The following is a 25,411-nucleotide window of genomic DNA, read 5'->3' on the forward strand; positions in this document are numbered from 1 at the left end:
CAAATTCCAGTGAAATGGATGAGATTGTAGGCAGGGTTTGTGCATCTCTTTGCTTATGACAGTATCTGGTATTGAACTCTGCCTTCTAGACACATCATTTTAAAGATCATGTATTATTTCAAGCTGATTTTGTTAGGATATTTTTAACTGTTAAACATCAGCAGGAGATCCTGTTTTTTTTCCTGAGTAGTGAAGCAAGCTCTACATGACTTTGAAAATCAAATTACACCTGTATGTGAAGAATGCTCAGACACCAGCTGCACAATTCTGCTACAGTATGCCATATTTTAAGCTATCATTCGAACAATACTGATTGCAAAAGTAATATCATAAACGATAATGAAGGCATGTCTACATTTTATATACTAATAAATAAATGTTTTATTCTCTTCTGCAAAGATATTTAAATGTGACAGTGCACTGAAGTGCTAGGAGGGATACACTTTAATAGCTTGAATTTTAAAGAAAAATGCTCCCTCTAGGATAAATAATTCAGGAACTGCAAACACATCTCTACAGCCCCGAGTATGAAGCAGTGCTAGAAACTTATTATCTTAGAATAGCATATTATAAAATGAAAAGCTTATCACAACACTTCAAGCTTTGTACATTCGTTAATGTATATATTTAAATACCACATTTCTTGGTAATAAGGAACTAAGATTACAATCTAAACCACACACACACACACACACACACACACACACACACACACAGACAAAGATATAGATAACATTTACTGAAGAAAATACTGCTGGAAATGCAAACACATACACAGAAATGTATACATTACTCAGTGCAAAACATTAACAATCACCTAGTAATTTTCACCTACCATAGCTTGATGTGATTGTAGTAATGCACAGATGAATTCAAAACCCACAAATATGCACTTAATACTGAAATCTGTACAAACGTATAAGGTTCACATCTGAGATCAAGCCTAAAAATGATTAATGTTCCACCCAACACTCTCTTTTTTTACCCAGGCAACGTCAGAAATTATGTGGGCGTATATTGTCTGCTGTATTTTATAGGAATTATGTGCTTTTTCGATATTCTCAATTAAGTTTTATTTATATCACATTACTACTGCAAAAAAAACATTTTGAATTCTTAATTTTTCTGCCTTATTTCTACTACTGTAATATTTACTGTTATACAGCTTAAAAATATAATATTTATAAATGCCTATTAACGCTATAAAGAATATCAAAACTGTGGACAGTAAGGAAAGTAATGTTATTCTCTGCCTTTTAGTTAAATGCATTCAAACACCATTCTTCTTTCCAGATAAAATATTGCTTACATTATCTGACTTGATTTAATTAATCCCATCCCTGACAACCGTACTAAATTATGATCTAAATGAAGGTAGTTTAACAAACGGCAAGCGTGCATCCTAGCTGCTCCTTTAAGATGTTAATACCCAGCAGGAACTGTGCCTTCTAGCTGTGCAATATTCATGAAAAGGAACCACAGTGAAGAGATACTAAAGAACAAATCCTAAAGTAAGTGAATAGCTAAAAAGGTACACTAGTTATCTATTATTAGATCATCAGGATAATCTCCATCATGTATGCGGTGCAAGACTTGTATGCTGTTTAGTTTAAAAAACTATGTAAAACACATCAGGAGTCCTCCTATTTATCCTATTTAGTTAAGAGCATAAAAAAGACTCTTCATTGAGAGCACATCACTGAATGCTCACTGCTTACCTTCTTTCTTTGTTAAGGCAGTTAATAAAGACTTCATTTTCCCCCTCTTATTCTCTCAGCAGTCCCTTCATAACATTGATTTGGTCGAAACAATATTTCAGTGCATTTTAGCATTCTGTACCTTAATAAAAGCAGCAAGTTTCTGATCACTGACTAATTGCAAGTAGAGCTGGGCATGCAATACCCAGAATTATTGTGACAAACACACACCACATTGTGTGTGTCAGCTGGAGCCAACTGTGCACAGGACGGAGCTGTTCAAGAAACCATGTTGTCTTTCCAGTATTTGTCATGTGAGCATTTACAAGACTTCATTTTTAGATGATTCTCTCTCTCTTTTTTTTTTTTTTACCTTGGAAAAGTATAAACAAGCAAACAGAAAGAAAAAAAAGAAAGTCAAAGCAGAACAGGAGTTTTACCAATGACTGTCTGAAAAGAACCATTTATATACAACTACAGTTACCAATGCCCTCATTAGATAATCACATTGGAGTCACCTTCACTGAAAATGTTCTGTAAAATTCTATTTACTAAGTTTGCAGTTTAAAATAAATATGGATGTAATGCTGACTGCCCTGGAGATAAAACGCAAACATCAGTAAATAGATTTCTCAGTTTGTAAGAGAGTTTATATAAGTTTTGAATTATTTAATCAAGCTTCCCAGTGCATCTGCAAACAGATGAATTTGTGTGGGACGTTTGCGATCAAAGAGACTATGTTATGATAAATGAATTTAGGTAATATGCAGAATCTAAACAGTCTAAATTAAATAAACTAAATATTTCAAGTTTTGCTGTGGCACAGTCATTCCTTGTTTAGCAGTGTTGGTAATGCTATTCATCAATAACACCATTGGTGTGAAAATGCATGTACTTCCACTAGAGCAGTCTAATTTCTCTATTTCTGTAACAAAACTAGAAAGTTACTGTACACTGTAATATTTCAAATCTGGACCCAAGACAGACTGATGGCAACAAAACCATCAGTTAGGCTCATTTTAACAGAAGAGCAATCTAGAGATAAAAAAGCATATGGGTGTATACTGGAATAAGATTTTAATGGGATATGGGTTCACTCATCCATTAAAGTAAAAACCTTTAGAGCAGTGGTGCACAACGTCCAGCCGCGGGGCCAAATCCAACCCTTGACACAACACCATCCAGCCCCAGAGAGTAATCAAACATTTTTAAAAAATGTGAAAAAAATGCTATGCCTTACTCAGTCACGCAAACTTTCCAGCATGTGCTTACTTACCTAATTGACTGCAGTTGCGCACACCTCTAATTTTAGCTGCTAAAGTAACTATTCTTTTTTGTTTATAACTTTGTAGTCTGTAAACAGTAAAAACGTTTTTCAAGAGTGTGTAATAAGTCATGGCTGCAAGCCATAACAAAAGTTGATGTAGAAAAACAGGCAATTTCATGACTGCTGTCTTAAGTAAAAATGCCAGTCACCTGTACCTGTTTTTAACTCATAATGACTTATTGTACTTTGAGGTGGTCCGCAGATGCATTAAGAATTCGTGTAGTGGCCCTCCCCAACAAAAGTTTGTGCACCACTGCTTTAGAGTAACTGTTACAAAGCACAATTTCTTGTCTAAGTGGTTTGTCTTTGCAATGCATGGTAGCTCAGCACTAATCACTGAAAATCTGAATTGTTAATGTGCTCCACACTGAAGTTTTGAACATGAATGCCTTAATCTTTCTGGCGAACTGTGCAATATGACGCTTACCCAGTAAAGAGAAAGTGATTCTGGTCTGGCCCTGAAATAGTGCACTTGTACACAGTATGCTTATCAAGTCGTTAAATTAAAAACAACAGTACGTATATTATGTGAACTGTATACCACTGCGAAGGCAAGAATACTGTAACAACAGTATGTATATTATGTGAAATGATTACTACAGCAAAGGCTAGGAATACTGCAAGAACAGTACATATATTATGTGAAATGTATACTACTGCGAAGGCTAGGAATACTGCAACAACAGTATGTATATTATGTGAAATGTATACTACTGCGAAGGCTAGGAATACTACAACAGTACGTATATTATGTGAAATGTATACTACCACGAAGACTAGGAATACTGCAACAACAGTACGTATATTATGTGAAATGTATACTACTGCGAAGGCTAGGAATACTGCAACAGTACGTATGTTATGTGAACTGATTACTACAGCAAAGGCTAGGAATATTGAAGATCCTGCTTCCACCATCACAATGCGAGGTGAACAAAAGTTTGTAAGTGCTACAAGAGTCAAGCTACTGTTACTACAATATGAATTTGAATTTTAATTTTGTATGCCAACATCTGAGAAATAGTGCAGATAAGTTATCAGTTAGGATTCACAGATGGTTAGCTCAGTGCATAGAGCACATTGTGTGGGTGACTAAGATGAAGAGAGCATGCCTGCACAGTGCTTAAAAGAATGCAGCATGTTGCTCATGCTAATGAGTACAAGATGACATGAAAATGAGGGACCCCCATGAAAGTGAGCCACATAGTGGGCTGATTCAGAAATGTATAAAATGATGGTGATGATAGCGATACCTACCCATTTTGAATGCTAAGGTCTATAAGGTGCTTAACAGATGCCATGCAAGGACTAGCAGCATCTAGACAGAGCTGCCATGAGTGCCACTGTTCACAATGCTGGCTGAAGTGACCATCCATGCCAATAGAAGAGATACAGACAGCTCTTTATATTCCACCAGTGGTGTGACTAACAGATTGTTATTGGTTTTCAAGCAGACAGGCATATAATAAGGGAGCTAGGATGTCTGGTATGCCCATTCTTGTGGATACAAAGGTGCATGTAGAAATAACTTTATGAGCTAATGGTACCTTCCAGTGACCTATGAGACATGTCAATGTTATCACAGGCATCAGGTATGAAAATCGTAAAATGCTTTTTTTGACATTACGATACAATGTGCTGAGAAACATATCTTGTTCCCTCAAACTAGCAGAGAACAGAACCAACACTATGCAGGCCTTTTATGACACAAGACATTTCCTTGAGGTCCTATGAGCAATACATTGCACCTATATTACTTTGACAGCCTCATTAGGGTCTGAGAAGCTGTGATATATTAACAAGAAAGGCTTCCACTCTATGAATTAACAGGTGAGCTGCAATACCAAAAGTATTACTTAAGGTTTCTGTGTGGCACAACAGCATTTCACATAATTCGCATCTTTAGAACATGCCCAACCTATAGCAGTGGTTCTTATGAGGGGATGTCCCACAGATTCACTTGGTTAGTAAAGGAACATTCTTGACATATATGCACAGGTGGCATTCAGGCTAAAAAACATGCAGTTATAATATATTGTTTCTTGAGTGTTGTAGGCAATGCAGAATATGGTCTATGACCTGACTGATGAAAACAAGACAAAAAAATAAAACAGAAAGGAAAATCTTCAGCTCATGTGTAGGAAATAACCTATTACACAATCAATGGGAGAACCTGAAAAAACAGTGGAGCTCAGAGTGATGGTTCAATACAGTCTAGGCAGAAGCAGCATCTTATCTGCTGTCTATATCATACTCCACAGCATGGTCTTACACAAGTAAAGAGAGGTAGTACTAGGTATCATAGCAGGACTTGACATACAAGTCACATCAATGACACAAGGGCAGAATGAGGAGTGAAGGAATGTGCATGCAAAAGCAGAAACATAGCTGATGCAGCAGCAAGTACAATGCACTGCAGCACTGACAAAAGTGGCATCTGGTCCAAACTATGAGCCATGACACAGACACCACAAAATAAAATGAAGTTTGCAGTGTCACTCCCAGAATATGAAGAGGCGGTGCATGGATTGGCCACTCTGTGCATACAATATCACAGTGATCACAAAGATTAGTGTGTGAACAAGGCAAAGCTATCAGCATTTGCAAGCCATGGAGGGACATAATGATAGGTGACTGCAACACTATGCTATGGGGTAGCGGTAATTAAGATGAACATGCCAGCCACATATTCCTGGAGGAAGTGGAGAGCCACTCATCAAATCCTCTGGCAATGGTATCATTCTGGCTTTACACGAACATTTCTAGTTCCAACTCTGTAGGTTTGTGGTGCTGGTGACCTATCCAGCCAATTGGATGACAGGGGCAGAACTATGGCACTGTGTATGTGCACCCTGCCAAGGTATGTCTGGGGTAGAGCCTGAGGATTGGTGCCATCCTTAAACTGGATGATATGTATGACTGGGTGGCAGACCATATACCACCAGGCTACACTGATGCCATCTCCATAGTCTGCTTTGGGATAACCTGTCAATCTACTGAATGCATCTATGGAAGCAATATTTGCTTCAGTAACCTAACCATAAGTGTGCTCCCTGCCCCATCCAGGTCACTGCGTGGTTGGTGCATATAAAGCATACTCACCATGTCAACAAAACTATGGTCAGCAACAATTTGGACCAGATTACTGATATGCACATCCCCTCAATAATCCTGAATATAAGAGATATCTCATCAGCAAACCTGGAGTCTCATTGATGCAACCCTCTCCCAGGTATGTGCACCTTAAAGGTGGTGCTCGTCAGATGCTGTGTGGACTAGGTACACAGCTGGAGCCCATATGGCAGTGCAAAGTACAGGATGTCTTTCATGCACTGGTGAGATCACATGTTCAGCATACACCTCTATAAAGACCCCAGTGGTCTGGGATATAGATGACATCCTCCAAGTGGAGAGTTGTAGCAAGTGCCACTACATAATCAGACTTTGCCACATGCTTGCTGCCATTATCTCAGCAACTGGAGCTCTCTTGATATCAGTAATATATTTTCCTGTTCTGCTGGACTCTCTATCAATGGACCCTTCTATAGCAAGAAGACAACATCTGCAACTGTTAGCCCAAATGCACATATGCCTCCAGAGCTCTCTATGGCATGCATATTGCTACACATGAAAGTATTGTTACAGAATAACTTGAAATACTACATTATCACGAAAAATGATCAACATGGGCATAACGAGACAGTGTAGCAACTGTCTCATGTTTACTGACAGCCCTCTTCTCCTAGCACATAATTCCTTTAATTGCGAGAAATGCATGTGCATCAGTAGCCTGAAATCCATGCTCTCTCTCACCACAGTCAGTACTCCTGACAGAGAGGAGATGGCCAGCAAAAACACCACACCACTCACATTACAAAGCTAAGCATGACACACACCCACCTATGTAGAGGTCCTCAATAAAAACTTACCTAAACAGCAGAGACCTCCAAAAGACACACTCAATCATTCCACACACAACACTAAATATATCACACACAGCAGACAACACACCAGTGTCTCACAAACACAGGCCATAAGGCAAAACAATAAACCATCATAGCGCACAAGGCATAATAAATCAAACATACTACTCATTGCCGACTCAGTTGAGACACACACTTATGTCCCCTCACCAGGCTCAACAAGAAGGTCACAGCCAGTTGTTTGTCTGGTGCCAGAATCCGCCTCATCATGCATGCACTTAAGTCTCTCCACAACAACTACAAGTATGACTCTGTCATTGCCCATGTTGGTGTGAATGAAATGAGATGTACCTTCCTGGATTATATAAAGAAAGACATGCTTGACCCTCAAAGTGCATGTCCCAGGCAGGTACGACCCTAGCCCAAAGCAGCATCCTACCTTCACCAAGAATGTTACCACAATACCAACAAAAAAATAACTGACCAAAAATGGGCTTAATTTCTGGAGTCATTCCAAGGGGATCCAGTATCTGTCTGCCTGGGATGGCAAGCCTTGATGCTTTGCCAGAGATGGACTCTACCTGTCACCACAGGGATTCCAGATCCTGGCCAAGGCTATTGCCTCACCCATTGGCCATTTTTTAGGCAATGACCCAAAGACAAATCTTCCAACATAAAAGATCTGCCAAAAAGCAAATTGAAGGTTATGCTGCTTAATGCCAGGAGCCTTAACCTGAAAATGCACTCACTGGAGACTCTCCTTGCACTGGAAGATGCCAGTGTCTGCGTGGTCAGGGATACTTAGTTCAGGGCTGCAGAGACCTCCCCTGCCTTACAAGGCTATACCTCATTCCATGCATTATAAACCCAAAATGAGGTTGGGAAGACTAAGGGTGGTGGGGTCTCTGTCTTCATTAAGGACTAGCACACTTCCAGACTGGTTTGCCAGCATGATGCACTGGAACTACTCCAGGTGAAACTTACAGTTGGCAAGACACCCATCCAAGTTATAGCCAGCTATAGACCCCTCTATATAACTCAGGACAACCACTCTTCTTTCCTGGATCTACTTGACTCCATCAAAACACTCCCTAACATCCTGATCCTTGGTGACTTCAACTACCCCACCATAGAGTGGGTGAACTATTCCTGCACTAATGCACTCACTCAATGATTCCTTGACTTAGTCCATTCTAACGCACTAGTCCAGCTTGTCTCATCCCCCACAAGGGGAGATAACATTCTGTACTTGGTTCTCACCAACATGGGTAACCACTGCACCACTCCCATAATATATTATTTCCTGGTGAGTGCAGATGATTGGACTGTCTTGAAGTTTCTATCCCAACCAAGCCCTCCCCCCAGCCGTAATCAAGCTAAAAAACCTCTCGAAAGCGGACTACAACCTCCTAAGGGAGGGTATCGGTAGCTTCACATCACTGCCCCCCCCCCCCCCTCAGAGGCTGCAGATAACTCCCTGTTCTTGTTGTGGTATTCATTTTGGTGGCTTTGGAATTGCCTGCCCCTCCTGTAAATTTGTGTTTGAACACTCCTCCTGGGTCCATCTCATTTGCTCAATCAACCGAGTACAGTGAGATCATATTTTGATTTCAGACACCCCTACCAGTCTTATCTGTTCAGCTCTATCCCAGTCTAGTGTCATTAGCTCATTCTACCAATACATAGAAAACATTTGAGTACGCCAACCCACTTAGGCCCTTAACCTTGAATTGTATAGTTATCCTCTTTGGGGAAAAACATGTACCTGTGAATTACCATATAGGTGGCAGTACACTAAACACCGAAAGTGTGATAAGAGACTTAGGGACACAGGTGGACAGTGGTCTCACTTTCGATAACCACATCACCACAACAGTCAGGAAATCCTTCTATGTGGCACACCTCATCACTAAGGGCTTTTCATCCAGAAAAAAGGAGGTCATTGTCCCACTGTACTCATCCTTCATTAGACCCGTTATAGAGTACAACGCCCCGTTTAGTATGTACCTCTCATGACATCTGCAACAACTGGAAAGGCTGCAGAAATACCTCACAAAAAGAATCACAGGCCTAAAGCAGATGCCCTATGCTGACCGCCTTAAAAAACTCCAGCTACACTGTCGCATATCGTCTAATCAGAGGTGATCTCTGCTTAACATACAAGGACATGTCAAACCCAGAGCTGTTGGACATGCTACACTTAAAGAAATCCCAATCCCTCAGAGCCACATGCTCCAGGGAGCTAAACCTTGTCATCACAATAAACAAAACATGCTGGACGGATAGGTTCCTGACCCAGAGACTCCCCAGACTCTGGAATAGATTGCCCATACATGTCAAGCAGAGTGCCTCTTTGGCCCTCTTCAAAAGGAACCTTGATAATTGGATGGGAGAATGGAAATTCACCCCGCGGATCATGTCAGTTGCCCTGCTAGACAGGGGTCCTGGGAAGTAAATAGTGTGGGAAGAAATAGCCAGGGAATTGTTATGGCTAGGCTTCTATAGGCCCTAGGGCTTCTAGCCTATTACCAGCCTGTGAACCTATGAATTATCTTCCGTTTCTCTTTTCTCCCTTTCCACTTTACTTGGTGTTCTGACTGAGTGTGTTTCTCAGCTGATAAGTATATTTTTTGGCACTTTTTAACTGTTCAGGGTTGAATTAAACAATAATTGAATTCAGTTCAGAATACAGTTTGAATAAATTGCTTTAATATTGCTACACACTCAAGTGTGCTAGCTTGAATTGCACTTGAATTGTTTTTAGTGCTGTTTCAGCTGCTTTTCTGTAGCAAAAAAAAAATTCTAAACTTGTTTCCTGCCTTTCCTGTAACTAGTCTAGCCCAGTTAGAGATTTGCTGTATCAATGACTGTAAGCGTCTGAGCCACTCAAGCCTTTCTGTGTTGGAGGTAATCCTTTTAGCTTATCAGTGAGAGTGGTAAGCACTAGGTAGCCTATCTAACACAAGAGTGGTTTCTGGCCCACAAATTGTAGTTTGTTAGCTGTTTGGGCAGTTTTTCCATCTCTTTCGACTTTATCCCCGGGTCTCCACTGAAAATGGGCTCCTGACCCAGTTGGACATTCTCGGTAAACAAATGTTAAATAAATAAATAAAACTGGAATACATTAATACATAGGCATTAAGTAGAAAGTATTGAATAGGCAATAGTGAAGTAATCTGTGGAAAAAGCTCAAGTTTACAATAAGCATTTTGGTGTGCAATAATACAATGGTAAGAAGTAGAAGTCTTGATCAGACCATAGAATTTTTTTTTTAATTCATACCTTATGATAGTTAAAAGTCAACAGTTAGAATATAATAAAAGATGAGTGAACAATACATGAGGAATTAAGAGGACATATGGAAGGCAAAAGTTTATTGAGGATTGTTGGTGATACACCAGCAAAGTTGTTGTTGAATTTTGTGTAGGGTGGAAGGTGGAGGGCATGGTAGCTAAGTGGTTGGGAGATGGGGAAAAAAGTGGTTAAGGTGGTGAGATTTAGTGGGATTATGGTGGTTTAATGGGGTGGCATGATTTATTAGGTGGCAGTCAAGTGATATCAACAAGGTCAGATGCTGACTGATGCTAGTGGCATCGGCCAATCTGAGGAACAGTGTCATAACTATTATAATGACCTTAAGCAAAACCACCTAAACCTACTCGAACAATAGCAGACAGAAAGCCATTAGAGGGTGAGAGACAGAGATGCTCTGCAGGGATTAATTTTCTGAATACTACCATTATCTTCTTTGATGTCCAGTGTTGGACATTATTTTTTAAAATATTACCATTACCTCGTGTAATGTTCAATGCTGTACACTCATAACAGTATCCTACTTTGTTTTGCAGCAGGAGAGCAGTGTCATCTGACCATAACAAGGTGCTGCAGAAAGTTAAAGTGCTTTTCTAGACAGCCTGATGTGTATGTGACCTATGACATTCAATTTTGCAGCAGTGACTGTGTTTGCAACATAACTGTATCATGATTTCTTCCATTTTTGACATCCTTCTCCAGGTCCAGTTGTGGGTAATCAAGAGGAGAGACTATGATGACCTCAGTGTCTGCCAGCCATCATGTCTGCTGTTGGTTCACCAGAGGTTAATAGGCATGCTTCAGAAGAGGGGAATGATGGTGTCCCTTCTAGAGGTGACAATGAAAGGTCGATGGAACTCTTTTTGTAATTGTGAAGATGCCTCTCCTGAAAGGGATTTCAGGAATCTCCAATGATATCCAAACATCAGTTGTGGATGTGCTTTGCTTAAAAGATTTACAACCAACAAGATGTCCACTTAGACAATTTGAAGTTCTTTCTAGTAGGACTGATGGGGTGAATCGGGCACTGCAAACCCACCCATAATGCTGGCAACCCAGGGGAGCAATGTCTGGGTTTCTCCCTCACCATGCCAAGAGAATGTTGTGATAAAAGTAGGTACTGCCAGCACAGCTAGCTGGAATTTTGTAAATAATTATATGTCTTTTGTGAATATCGAACTAATTTATACAAGATGCTGGTGTTGCAAATGTATTAGACCTACATGTCATATAAAATGCTTGTGTTACAATTGTACTAGAACTGTACGTCATGTGTATATCAAACTCCTTTGTACAGATGCTTGTGCTGAAAAGGTATGTATAAAGTGTTTGTGCTTAAAATGTATCCAGTGTGTGCCCTACTGGAAGAGAACAGAAATGTACCTGCACTATTGTAACCATATAAATGTATATGTTAACAGAGGAAACTGGAGGTTTAACCTCAGCCCAGTAAACTTTAGAAAAATATTTGAAATTAAATTACTTTATATGCTAGGCCATAAAGAGACCATCTCTCAGGTTTCAATGTAGCTAGAGAGACAAAGTCTGTACTAGGAAGCTTTCTGTATTGTCTTTAGGATGAACTATTTGCTACTTTGAAAAGCATGAAGAAATACAATTGTTTTATGACTTACAGCATTTGCCAAAGATCTGAGTAAAAGCCCTTGCATGAGTATTTTTGCAGGCAGTTGCCAAATACTGCCAGCTCCAGCAATTGGGGGGTTTTGCCAGTGATTCAGAAGTCAGGTGACATGAAGTGATGTCATTCTGCAAGCTATCCCAGCAGTGATATTTTAGATAATTTCTGAAGTCTCTGAGTGAGACAGTGCATTCTGTACTTGGTCTTGGACATGACAACAAGAATCATTCACATCATTTGCCTTCTTCTAATTAAGTTTCTAGGGATCAATAGAACTCTCTTAGATACAGTCAGGAATATAGTGAAGATAGTATAGGTGTTATTTTTCTTTATTTATTTGAGATTGCCCTACAATGTTGTTTTAAATATTTCCTGTGATTTTGAACTCCGATGTCACTGTGAATATATATTTAGTATTGTCTTGTTCTTTTATTTATTATTAAATACATTTAAACCTTTCGTTGTGGCTGATCTGTGTAGATATATTTAAGTTTTGAGAGTACATGCATATTTATTTGGCAACACTGTGGGGGACGCTCCTAATAGCCTTGCTCTTGGTCAAACTACCACAGTAAAATTGGACACCCTTTGTTAAGGGCCTTAAAGTAGCTGATAAGGAGTGATTGGTGGAAGTGGTAACTACCTTATAGTCTGGGCAGAAGGGGGCATAGCTAGTAAAATTGTGCCAGCCTTTCCCAGCTGTGTGTGTGTAAATCAAACCTTAAAGAGTGTGTGTCAGTTACTTGGGCAGGAACATGAAGCACAGGTTGGACAGACAGAGTGCTGGATGTCTTGGCTTGGTCACTCAGCTGAGATCTCAACTCTATAGCTGTGTCAATGTGGAGTCTTACGGGGGATCTGGAGAAAGAGGGAGAAACCAGCCTTGGACTAACTGTGGTCTGTGTGTGCTCTTAAGGGAATTTGCACTTGATGCAGACAGCTTCATCTGGAAATACTGTGTGTGCACCTGCTGTCCTCCCAGCAAACATCCCCCACTGTTGCCAGTGGTGAAGATTCAGGCTCCTTGGTTATTGTTGGCAGTAAAGGGTCATCACATTTGCATTATACCTTGCACAATTAGCTCCTTCTCCAATAAATAAGTCTCTATTTTTATTCATTGTCCATTCATCCCCATCATGAATTTCCACCTTCTGTAGGTATGTATCCATTTGCACTCCTCACGACTACTGTGTGTTTACTGCACGTCTGTGTTTGATGTTTGTATTTCTACATTTGGTTTTCTCATCTTTCACATCCACACCCATCCCTCAGTACCTTACCCACCCGCAATTTTTTTGTGGAAACGTATAATTATGGCTGTATCTTTACACCCCCCCCCCATTCCCTATCATTCCTTTTATTTCCCTTCAATGTTATGTCTTGTAGTGCTCCCCTTTACTGCTCTTTTATGCACCCCATTTCCTCTCTATTTATATACTGAACAGGGTTGCCATATTGGTGTGCACATCAGCACTGGTATTTCTGTTAATGAATGTGATTATCTGTGCTGTACTTCTTGCCGAGTCAGACACTAGCTGCAGATACATGCCACTGCAGTGCATGTGGGGGAGTGCACTGAGTCATCTAACTTGGCAGCCTTAATTGTGATGATCATCATGTCAGCCATGCTCCCTGACAGAGCAGTATGCTAGCATAGTACTGTTTACCTTATTACCACTGCACCTGCCTTTCTTATTGGGTATTTGCCCTGTAAGCAGACACTGCCCCTGTCTACTACATGACTGATTTGCCCCCAATTGCTTCAATGAAGACCTTGAATAATAGCACTTAGGCATACAGTGTTCCTCTATTAAACTGAGCCATAATCTTTTAACCCCTGTTTGATTCCCACAAGCTCAAATTGCATTGGCTCACTGTGAGCAAATGCCTTGAATAGGTTAATGCCCTCATTTTTCAAGTGAATGCAAGCAGTTATGCTGAAAGTATTTTGCTTAGCTAAAAAATAAAGAACATTTAAAAAAATCTTATTATACCATGACCCCCCATTAATATTCCAAAACGTGCACAGTGATTGGCCAGCGTGCACGTTGTAAATCGACTTATACTAATGGAAAAAGGTCCAGTCGCCCGGACTTTTTCCATTAGTATAAGTCTCTTTTAAAACACTGTCTCGCTATGTTAAAAGAGTTTAACATAGCGACACAGGTTTAAAAAAAGCAACGGAGATCTCCGTTGCTTATTTTAAAGCTGTCTCGCTATGTTAAACCCATTTAACATAGCGAAACAGGTTTAAAAAAAAAAAAAAAGCAACGGAGAAAGCAAGATCTCCAATGCTTTTTACTGTTTTGCTATGGTAAATGGGTTTAACATAGCAAGATAGCTTTAAAATAAGCAACGGACATCTCCGTTGCTTATTTTAAAGCTGTCTCGCTATGTTAAACCCATTTAACATAGCAAAACAAGCAATGGAGATCTTGCTTTCTCCATTGCTTTTGGCCACATCTCTGATGTACTGCGTAGGCATGCGCAGTACATCAGAACTGCCGCGGATACTAGACAGCTGCGGAAGGGCAGCAAAGAGGCATTATACAATGCCATTATTTAAGAAAAGTAATTCTTTCTATTCTTAAATAATGTCATAGTATAATAGCAATAACCCACTTCTGGGTGTGGGTAATGCGGGATTTACCCACGGTTGTCTTTGTTTGGTCCCTCGGGCTTCGCCCTCGGGACCAAACCACGCCAACCGTGGGTAAATCCCACATGACCCACACCCAGGCGTGGATTATTGCTATAATATTCACCTGTTGCTTTTTCAGTATTGGGGATAATGGTATTGAAGCAAGCCACCATAGCTCAACAGCTGTAGATCAATGTTTTCTAAGTGCTGGAGGTAGATGTTATAATAACTGCTCTATAACACTGTGCTCATAAAATATCTTGGAGGTCCTCTTAAGAGTAACAAAAAAAAGGCATGTTGGCAAAATTTGTGTGCATAATATGAGTAAGGGATAAGAATGTTAATTTTCCAAACTATTTACTAAGCATATTTGGAAATTAGGGGTATTAAATGTTAACGTAGGTTGAAATGCATCAGATGACAGAAATGTTTCATCTGCATCAGTATGGTGAGAATAGCTAACAAATCTTCATACAAAAAGCATAGAAACAGTTAAGTGCTGAAGCAATGAATGTCTCATAGGTAGTCTTTCAATACCTCTTTATTACATTGCCCAAAGCTAAGTTTTGGCCATGTCTGGTGATCTAATTTGCTCTGTTTGGTGCACACTTGGTGTAAAATCACTCTGTTTATTAAGCATGTACACTGTTTGCCTGATTTGGGTAAATTTGATGTCCATGGGAAGGTTATCATGCAGAAGGGAAATAGCTGCTTGAAGGCAGCTTTTGCAGTGCAATAATGAATATTTTACAAGAAAGAAAAAAAAACCTTTTGTAACTGTTTTAATACAGAATAGGAAGGAGCACTTTTTTTTTTTTTGCAAAAAATACAAGTAAATCCCAAATTTGCACTGTGTAACCTGGAATCTGTTTTAATCATGCTTATTTATAGATGCATTAGAAAAGTTTAATGACACCATGGTAATGACTGTTAACTGCATTTAAAATCATGGGTGCAATTTCCACATTTAATCTCATGGAAAAGGATTTTTTTTTTTTTGAGAACTGAAAATCAGTGTTTCTGAAAATAGGTGTTAAGATTCAGAACTTTGATATAAACATGCTTTTGAAAGTTAATTATATCATAAGATAACGGTTTAAGTGAAAACACTGCATCGTTTCATGTTTAAAATTATGAAGGAAGGCGTGTCTATGCAGCATCCATGCATGGGGATCTTCATGATTTCAGATGTGATGGATTTTAAACTGTCATCAAGATGTACTTCGTGTTTCACTGTTGCAGTCATTACATTTGGGTTATCTGCTTGCAGGTAGCCCTCAGTCGGCCTGATTAACAAAGTCGGGTCCTGCGTCAGTTGCTGTCCCTTCTTTCATGACATCAGATCGTCAGGGGTATAAAACATGCAGCCTATGCCATTACATCAGTCTTTCTTGCCGTGCAGTGCCCGAAGCAGAAGCAGTTTGCAAGTGCTGGTCGGCCGACTCCTGAAATTTTTGTTTTTGAGTTTCAGAACAAAAGTCTTTAACTAAAGCTAAGTACCCCATTGGGGAAACTTTTTCTTGCTCCTTACCAATGTCAGTAAAAGTTAATAATTGCATTACTTGTGGAAAGCAAATACCTCAAAGATTTTCATTCGTATTGTATTCCTTGCCTAGGCCCTGACCACGACGTACCTTGCTGTCGGTTTTGTGCTTTATAACATAATATCCGTCATCGGTATATTTTCACCTCTAAATATTTAGGTTCTCTGTTTAATTATCCAGAAATTTCATTGGTTAGCCATCAGACTAGCGGGATTCTGAAAAAAATGCAAAGATTAAGACAGAGACAGGCCACCGAGGTCCAAAACTGCCGAAGGCGCTTCTCCTAAGCCAGTCGGCAGTTCGCCGATACTCAGTGAGGTGCTTTTGCAATCCCTGATACCTGCTACTTCTGATTTGCAGGCCTCTAGTGAGACCCATTTGGAGTCCGATATGCTGCGAGATGCTTCAACTATGGAACTCGCGGATGTCTCTACCTTGGATGGGTCCAGAGCCACTGTGCAGGCACCGGCTTCTGAGGGTGTATTCAGGCCTACAGACTTGCATATTAAACCGACACCTCCTTCTTCACTTAGGCCTAAATCTCAAACCATGCCTAAAAAACTGACACCCAGGCCACATGCTCAGGCCTCTATGCCTAAAAAACAAATGATAAGAATGGCTGAAGATTTAATAACTCTTATCAGGGGTAGCCAACCCCCCCCCCCTTTCTAAGAGGCCTAGGACTGAAGTTGTTTATGAATCTTCTGACCAGGATTCTGTTTTTTCTGATTCTTCTGATGATCTGGATTTGCCCTTATCTACTTATGAGGATTCTGATGCAGAGGACTCCATTCCCTCTGCTTCCCCTCCAGAGGATTTTTCTTTTAGGGAAACCTTGCATACTCTAAGGGAGCATTTCTACTGGGAAAGCCAGGATTTTTCTGATTCAAAAAAAGAGGCTTAGAGATTTCTTACTCCTACCTCAGCATAGGCCTTTAGCTATTCCTCCTGTACAAACATTGTTGATGATGCTTTTTCGGAATCTACTTTGGCCCCTGAGTCCTTTCCTCCTGCTCCCAGAAAACCTGACAGATACTACAGGGTCCCTGAGTCACACAAGCTCCTTTTTAAAAATCCTATTGCGGATCCAGAGACCATTTCACAGGCCCCAAAGGGCATTAAGGTTTCTACTGCTAAAAATCATACCCCTTCTGATAGAGACTCCAGGGTGCTGGATAGATGGGGTAAGAAGATTTACACTTCTGCAACCTTGATCATTAGGGCTTTAAACTGCCAGTTTCATATGTTAAAGTATCAGCAGCATGTTATTGGATTGCTTAAACAGAAAATGATGTTGATTCCTGACTGTGTGGAAAATAAAGAATTACAGGATTCAATGCTTTCTGCTGAACAAGTTGGAAAACATACTTTGCAATGTGGTTTTGATTCATTAGAGGTCTCTTGCATGGGCTGCTGTTACTGGGTGTGCACTCAAAAGGCATGCTCGGCTAAAGGAGCAGTCTTTGCCTGATCATGTTAAAGCTAAATTGTTGGATGCTCCCTTAAATCAGGACCACCTGTTTGGCAACAAGGCTGTGGAAGATTTTAAAAAGATGGAAGATAAAGCTAAATCTATGCAAACTGTTAAAGATTTCTTACAAGTTCAGCCTCCTAAATTTAGTAGGCACTGGCCCTCTAATAATTGCTCCTTTCCAGCCCCTTCCAGGTCTTCTCAAGCCAAACCCAGATACAGCAAAAGCCCAAGGTTTCAGTCCCAGGAGACACACAGGACTAAGCAGCGAGGGGCCCCAACTTCCAAATCTGGGAGTAATAAGACTCCCCCTAAGGTAAACTGTCTCAATGACTTCTGTTTAAAATTTCCAAGCACTTATCAACTGACTGCACCTTTGGGGGGAAAGATTGCTCTTCATGCAAAGAACTGGGAACTCATTACCCAGGACAAATGGGTTTTAAATATAGTGTCCCAGGGATACAGATTTCACTTCCACACATTGCCAACACCAAGCGGGTGGCCGGACATACCCCCAAATCAGTGGACAGAGGCCCAAAAACAAGTACTTTCTCTCTTAAGCATGGGGGCTATTCAACTGGTACCAGAAGAGGAACAGGGACAAGGTTTCTACTCGAGACTTTTCCTGGTACCCAGAAAAGACAATTCATGGTGTCCTATCCTGGACCGGTCTACTCTAAATACCTTTTTGGAAATTCCAAAATTCAAGATGCTGACTCTTCACCAATTACTTCCTATGCTAGGCAAAGATTCCTGGTTGGCAACACTAGATTTAAAAGAAGCATACCTGCACATCCCAATCAGAGAATCTTGCAGAAGATACCTACACTTCAAAGCAGGCTACACTCACTGTCAGTTCTCTGCACTGCCCTTTGGCTTATCTACTGCACCCAGGGTATTCACAAAGTGCCTAGCTCCAGTTATTGCATTTTGCAGGCAAAGAAATATTCAAATATACCCATACCTGAACGATTGTCTAATTCAGGCAGAAAGCCAGGACATAATTTTGAATCATCTGGCCTTTGTACAAAGGGTTCTAACTTGTCTAAGGTACACCATAAATAAAAATAAGTCACACCTGGTACCCTGTCAACAAATTATATTCCTGGGAGCAAGCTTGAATGCAACTTCCCAGATGACTTACCTCACGCCAGAGAAACAAATTCATTTTTACAACCTACTTCAAACAAGTGGCCACAAAAACACTGTTATCTGCAAGACAAATACTGCAAGCCTTGGGGATCATGGCCTCCTGCATTCTTTTAATTCCATATGCAAGACTGCATATGAGGAAACTACAACGGTATCTAAAAATAATATGGTGTCAACATTCTCAGGATCTAGAAGCAATGATTCCTATCATACTTAGCCTACACCTAGAATTCCTTTGATGGGCAGAGGCCTGCCACCAAAACAAGGGACTACCTTTCACACCACCCCCTGCTGCCCAAACACTAACAAAAGATGCATCAGACTATGCATGGGGGGCTCACCTGGCAGGAAGTGCATTCAGGGCAAATGGACCTGTATATCAATCAAAAAGAAATGTTAGCTGTACAGAATGCTCTGACAGCCCAAGGACCACATTCTTCCAGGACAACTTACGATAAAGATGGACACCACCACTGTTATGTGGTACATAAACAAGTAGGGCGGGTAGACATTCTTACCCCCTCTGCAGACTAGTCATGGCATTGTGGAACACAGCCTTGAGCTACCAAGTGCACCTACAAGCTCAGTTCCTCCCAAGAAAATTAAATACTCTGGCAGACGGACTAAGCAGAAACCTCATTGACCCACACAAGTGGAAACTGGAACCAAGGATTTTGAACATGTTGGCAAGCAAGTGGGGGAGCCCAGATATAGGCCTGTTTGCCTCTCCACAGAACTACCAATTGGACAAATTTTGCACAAGGACTCCCTACAAGCAAGCCTGGAAAGTGGATGCTCTGTCCTTCCGCTGAAAAAAACTATCAGTCTATGCCTTCTCCCCTCTACCTCTGCTCTCCAAAGTACTACTAAAAATCAGACAGGACAAACCAATGATGATTTTGATTGCTCCAGACTGGCCACGCCAACACTGGTACCCCTCCTGCGTAGTGTGTCATGGTTATCCCCATGGCACCTGCCTCAGACTCCTCCTCTGTCGTCTCAGCAGGAGAACCAGATTCTACACCCTCAGCTTCTAACACTGAACCTTGCAGTCTGGCTAATTACATAATCTCTCCTCTACCATCCCTCAGTAAATCTGTGATGGATATCATTTTAGAGGCAAGGAGGCCTAGTATTAGAAAATCTTATGCTGAAAATGGAAAGGATTCTGTGCCTGGAACCAATCTCAAGGGATGAGCACAGCAGCACCCAATTTACCTCAGATTTTACAATACTTAACTGAGATGCTTCACAAGGGCCTGTCTTTTTCCTCCACTAAAATCCATGCTTCAGTCATTTTAGCTCATTATAACACAGAACCTCCCTCTTCTCTCATCCACTGCTCAAGCAGTTCCTCAGAGGGGCCAAAAATTTGAGTCCACCCAGGAGACCTCCAACCCCAGCCTGGGACCTTAACTTTGTTTTATGAGAAACTCACTCTACCTCCTTTCGAGCCAGCTGCTACTGTAGACAAACTTTTTCTTGGAAAACAGCTTTCCTTTTAGCAATCACTGCAGCTAGAAGGGTATCTGAAATACAGGCCCTTATGGCAGTGGAGCCTTTCATCATCTTTCATGCGGACAGGGTGCCCCTCAGAACCAATCTATCCTTCATGCCCAAGGTGGTATCCTGTGTGGCTCAATCAGTCTATTCATTTGCCAACCTTCTTTCCCAATCCACAGAACAAAGGGGAACAGATACTGCATTCCTTAGATGTGCACAGACAACTTAGATTCTACTTGGACAGGACTAAACCCCAAAGGAAATCTGAACAACTGCTGGTGACATTTGCTGCAGGGGCCAGAGGGGAATGCTATTTCAAAGCAAACCATTTCTAAATGGATAGGCCATTGCATTAATTTCTGCTATAAGCACCATGAAAAACCTATCCCCCAGGGGATCAGACCTCACTCCACCAGGGCTGCATCTACCTCTACAGCCTTTCTCAGAGGCATCCCTACCAGGGACATCCTAGAAGCTGCTACCTGGAGTTCTGTGCATACTTTCACCAAGCATTATAATTTTCCAATTTTCTCTAAATCCAGAGGTGGCTTTGCCACTGCAGTCTTGCAGGGCCTTATAGCTGGTCCTAATGCTATCTAATTTCCTCCTCCCAACCATAGCTTTGGGAATCTACCCAAATGGAATGACCGCAACAGTGAAACATGAAGAACATAGTACAGTTGTGTACACTTACCATAAATGTAAATGTTCGAGTGTATTCACTGTTACAGTCCTGGTTACCCTCCCTCCAGCCCCCTAACTTCTTTTGGCTATACCTCTACTTTCCTTTACTATGCTTAAAAGCCTTTTTGGTGTATTTGCTTTTTTGTTGGAGGTATATCATTGTATTTTATATTTAATTGCTCCCCATTAGAGGGGCACCTGACATCTGGGGCAAGAAAAACTGATGTAATGGCATCAGCTGCATGTTTTATACCCGACGACCTGATGTCATGGAAGAAGGGACAGTAACCGATGCAAGACCCAAGACTTTGTTAATCAGGCTGACTGAGGGCTACCTACAAGCAGATAACCCAAATGTAATGACTGCAACAGTGAAAACCCTCGAACATCTACATTTATGGCAAGTGTACACAACTGTACTGTCCTTTTACACTGAAGAGTTAAGTCCTTCAAGCAGTTATGGCCATGGTATGTGTGTATATATGTAGAGGGTAGGGCTGAGTCCACCCTTGTTTATTTAGTAACATATCACAGTTGTGTTGCCTTCTTGCCACTTCATAAATACCTTGTTCTCTAGGCGGCTTGAAAGCATTTAAGTGCTAAGGTCAGAGCCATAATTTTTTAATAGTGATATGCTTTTACTTTTGAAAATGTCCGCATTCAGACACACCTGCATCTCCTTATATGAATTCTCTGGAATCACAAGCTAGCTTATCTTGGTATAAAAAATTGCCTAAAGATCAGTGTATGCTATTCTGTAGACCTCTTTCTTTCCCAATGTTCTACAACAATGGAGTTTGTATATATATGTTAAGGGTATCAAGGGCTTACTCTCCTCACATAGGGGGTGCAACAGGCTTGCCCCGCTTCTAAAACACTTGTTTCAAGCTGACTTATTACTTTGCATGTAATGGTCAGCTTTCAGAATTGCAGAAGTTAGAATTTGTTGATTTAAGAGATCATGTTGTGATCACTACTGTGGACAGAATTACAGGAATGAGCATGTGTTAATCTAAGAATGTATGTTGTGATATCTATGGGGGAAACTCGCATTCACTCAGAACTTTGAAGTCTTAAGAGTAGGCTTTGGAAGCCTGGCTCCAAGGCATCTGCCTGACTGCAGGAGACTTGTTTGAAAGACGCACCTTGTTTTCTTTCTGACTGGAGTTGACCACAACTGCAGCTTCTGTTTGAAGCACAATAGCATGAGAGTCATCTTTTCTAGGGACTGACAGGCCTGATTCCATGTATTTCTGAACTATCACCTGGGCTTCCTCATATGCACCCTTACCTCGGGTACCATCAAAACACTGGAGGCCATGTATCCCAATGCCTGAAAAAATTCCCTGGCAGCAACATAAGTCTTCTGACCTGTGTTCTGGTAGTATTGTTTAATAAATTCCAGCTTTTCTAGAGAAAGAAAGTCCCCCTAATTGCTGAAATCTAATAGATTCTGCATCATCATTACTGTTTTGAAGGGAATAATATATTAGGTGGGGATATTACATGGAAATCCCAGGTTTTGCAAGCATGTTATGGTAAATTTAAAAGCACTTTTGACTTCCTCACGAGACGGTGCTTGAATTTGTCAGTCATCCCGGTATGGGTAAATGTGGATGCCTTGGTTCAGCAGTAAGCCACTGCTGGGGCAAATCACTTTGCAGATATCCTGGGAAGACTAGCCAACCAAAATATCAGGGAGATAAACCAGGTAATAGAAACCTGCTTTCTGAAATCTTAGAAAGTATCTGTGCTCCACGTGTACATAATATATATATATAGTTATATAATATATGTATTATATATATAATATATATATATAGTTATATAATATATGTATTATAGGTAAGCCATCTCTGATGTGGTCATGAAACTTGAGGAAACAGGACTGACAAGAAGTTCTGCAAAACCTAACATTTGGAATGGTTCATAGGTAGGTACTAGGCTATTGGGCCAAGGGCCTAAGTAAGCCTAGCCAACAAGGTTCCCTGGCTTACCCCACCCAAGAAAGTTAATTTCTTGTGCCCCTGTCAAGCAGAGCCACAGAAGTGATCCCCGGGGTGCATTTCCTATTTCCCATCCACTCATCAAGATTTTTCTTGAAGAGTGCTAATGAGGAACTTTGCTTGACACAGATGGGTAGCTTGTTCCAGAGTATAGGAAGTCTCTGGGACAGGAATCTATCCTTCCAGTATATCCTGTTCATTGTGGTGACAAGGTTTAGGTCCCTAGAGCATGTAGCTCAGAGGGATTGGGATTTCTTTAGGTGTAGCATGTCCAACAGCCCTGGGTTTGACATAGCTTTATATGTTAGGCAAAGATCTCCTCAGAGTAGCCAATACGCTACAGAGTAAAGCTGGAGTTATTTGAGATGGTCAGTTTAGGGCATCTGTTTGAGGCCAGTAATCCTCTTTGTGAGGTACTTCTGTGGTCATTCCAGCTGCTGCAGATGTCTTGTTAGGTACATTCCAAAAGGAGTGTTGTACTCTATAATGGGGCTAATGAGTGCATAGCAGAGGGGAGCAATGACCTCTTTTTTCCTGGATGCGAACACTTTTCTGATGAGGTGTACCACATAGAAGGATTTCCTGACTACTGTGGTGATGTGATTATCAAAGGAGAGACTACTGTCCACCTGGGTCCCAAGGTCTCTTATCACACATTCGGCATTAAGTAGACTGCCATGTATGTGGTAGTTCATGGGAACAGAGTTTTTACCAAAGGGGATGACAATGCACTTTTTGGCACTGAGCTTGAGGCCATGCCTCTGACACCAGGCATCTGTCTCAGTGAGGCCCTTTTGTAGGCTGTCCACATCATTTGGGGACTCGACTATGGCTCCTAGTTTGCAGTCATCTGTGAACTTTGTTAGCTAGAGGCCTTCTGTGTTAGCCTGTACTTCACAAAAGTAGATACCAGACAGGAGAGGTCCCAGGACTGAACCCTGTGGTACTCCACTTGTCACTGGATTGAAGTCAGATTTGGAGTGTGCAACTTTTACAGTGTGGGTTCTGTCAGTGAGCCAGTTGGCAACCCATCTTGTGATGTAGGGATTTATACCAAGTTTAGTGAGTTTAGCTATAATTCCAGAATGGGGGATGGTGTCGAAAGCCTTGGCGAGGTCAAGATAGGCTGTGTGAACCACCTTACCCTCGTCTACTCCTTTGGTGACTGCCCCAAAGAAGTTGATCAGGTTCAGAAGGCATGATCTGCCTTTCACAAACCTGAACTGGGTGAGGTCCAGAGTTTGGAGGTTACCAATGTCTTTGTTTATGAGTTCCATGATGATACGTTCCATGGCCTTGGAGACCAGGCTCGTCAGGCTAATAGGGCAATAGTTCCCAGGATCAGTGGTGGCTCACCCATTGTGGAGTGGGATAACTGTTGCTGTGCACCATTCAGTGGGCACAAAGCCTGACGTAAGACTATGACTAAACATGGTGATTAGGTGGGGAGCCAGTTCATTCTGAAGTTCATGTAAAACGCAGACTGGGATGTTGTCTGGTCCCATGAATGCTGTGTTTTTGGTTTTAGAGAGTGCAGCTTTTACCTGCATAGATGTGATTACAGGAACTCTGCATTCTTCTTGTATAGATATAGGCCCTTTAGGGGGTGAGAGGGGGGTAAAGTTAGCACTGAACCTATCTGCCAGGATGTTGGCAATATCAGTTGGTTCTGTAATTTTCATGCTGTTGTGCTGTAACTCAGAGCAGATCTGGGTGTTGCCATTGAGATTCTTGACATAGCTATAGAATGCTTTGGGGTTGCGCTTTGAATCAGTGGCAATTTTGTTTTTGTAGCTAGCTTTGGAGGATCTTGTAAGGGGTCTCAACTTCTTACTGATGCTGACCAGGGAGCTCCTCAACTCATGGGATTTTCTCTTTTGCAACAGTTTCGTCCTTCTGTTGTAGAGTTTGTTTATGGCAGAGGACAACCATATTGACTCCCTTTTTTTGGAGGATAGCGTCTTGGTTCTGTTTGGGATAGCACAATCCATGCACTCATGTAAGTGCTTATAGAGTGCATTTGTGTAGGATTCATCAGTCATAACTGTATTGTCCATCTGCATGGGTGTCATGAAGTTCACCACTTCTGTCCTAAGAAGCATGAAGTTGGCTTTGGAGAAATTTTTTTACCATGGTTTCCTTAATGGTGGGTGAGGGAGGGATGCAGATATCTAGAGTGATTAGCTTATGATCAGATCTGATCAATGAGGAGTTGACTTCAACACTCATCCTGGTAATGACTAGGTCTGGGATACTGTTGCCCCTGGAGGCGATGTGGATAAGTTGATCCAGGGCATTGGAATTTATTAATTCCAGAAAGCGTTGAGCAAATGAGTTGGTACATGAGTAGTTTTCCCAGTTAATGGTGGGGTAGTTGAAATCACCCATTATTAGGATGTTTGGTTGAACCCTAATATTTTCCAGTATATCAAGAAATGAGGAGTAAGAATCCTGAGGAATGGTGGGGGATCTGTAGCAAGCTACAATTTCAATTGCAGTTTTGGCCAGAGTT

The 25,411-nt window shown here is 41.1% G+C and overlaps 1 protein-coding gene across 1 annotated transcript in view; it reads right to left on the minus strand.

Moving 5' to 3' along the window:
- LOC122810502 (SH3 and multiple ankyrin repeat domains protein 1-like) overlaps positions 1–25,411 on the minus strand; it is a 4,213,494-nt gene that overhangs the window by 1,591,971 nt on the left and 2,596,112 nt on the right. The gene's annotated exons all lie outside the window — the stretch shown is intronic.

The sequence above is a fragment of the Protopterus annectens genome, chromosome 9.part0 (genome assembly GCF_019279795.1).
Source record: "Protopterus annectens isolate FY-2018-M chromosome 9.part0, PAN1.0, whole genome shotgun sequence".
Taxonomy (NCBI): Eukaryota; Metazoa; Chordata; order Ceratodontiformes; family Protopteridae; genus Protopterus; species Protopterus annectens.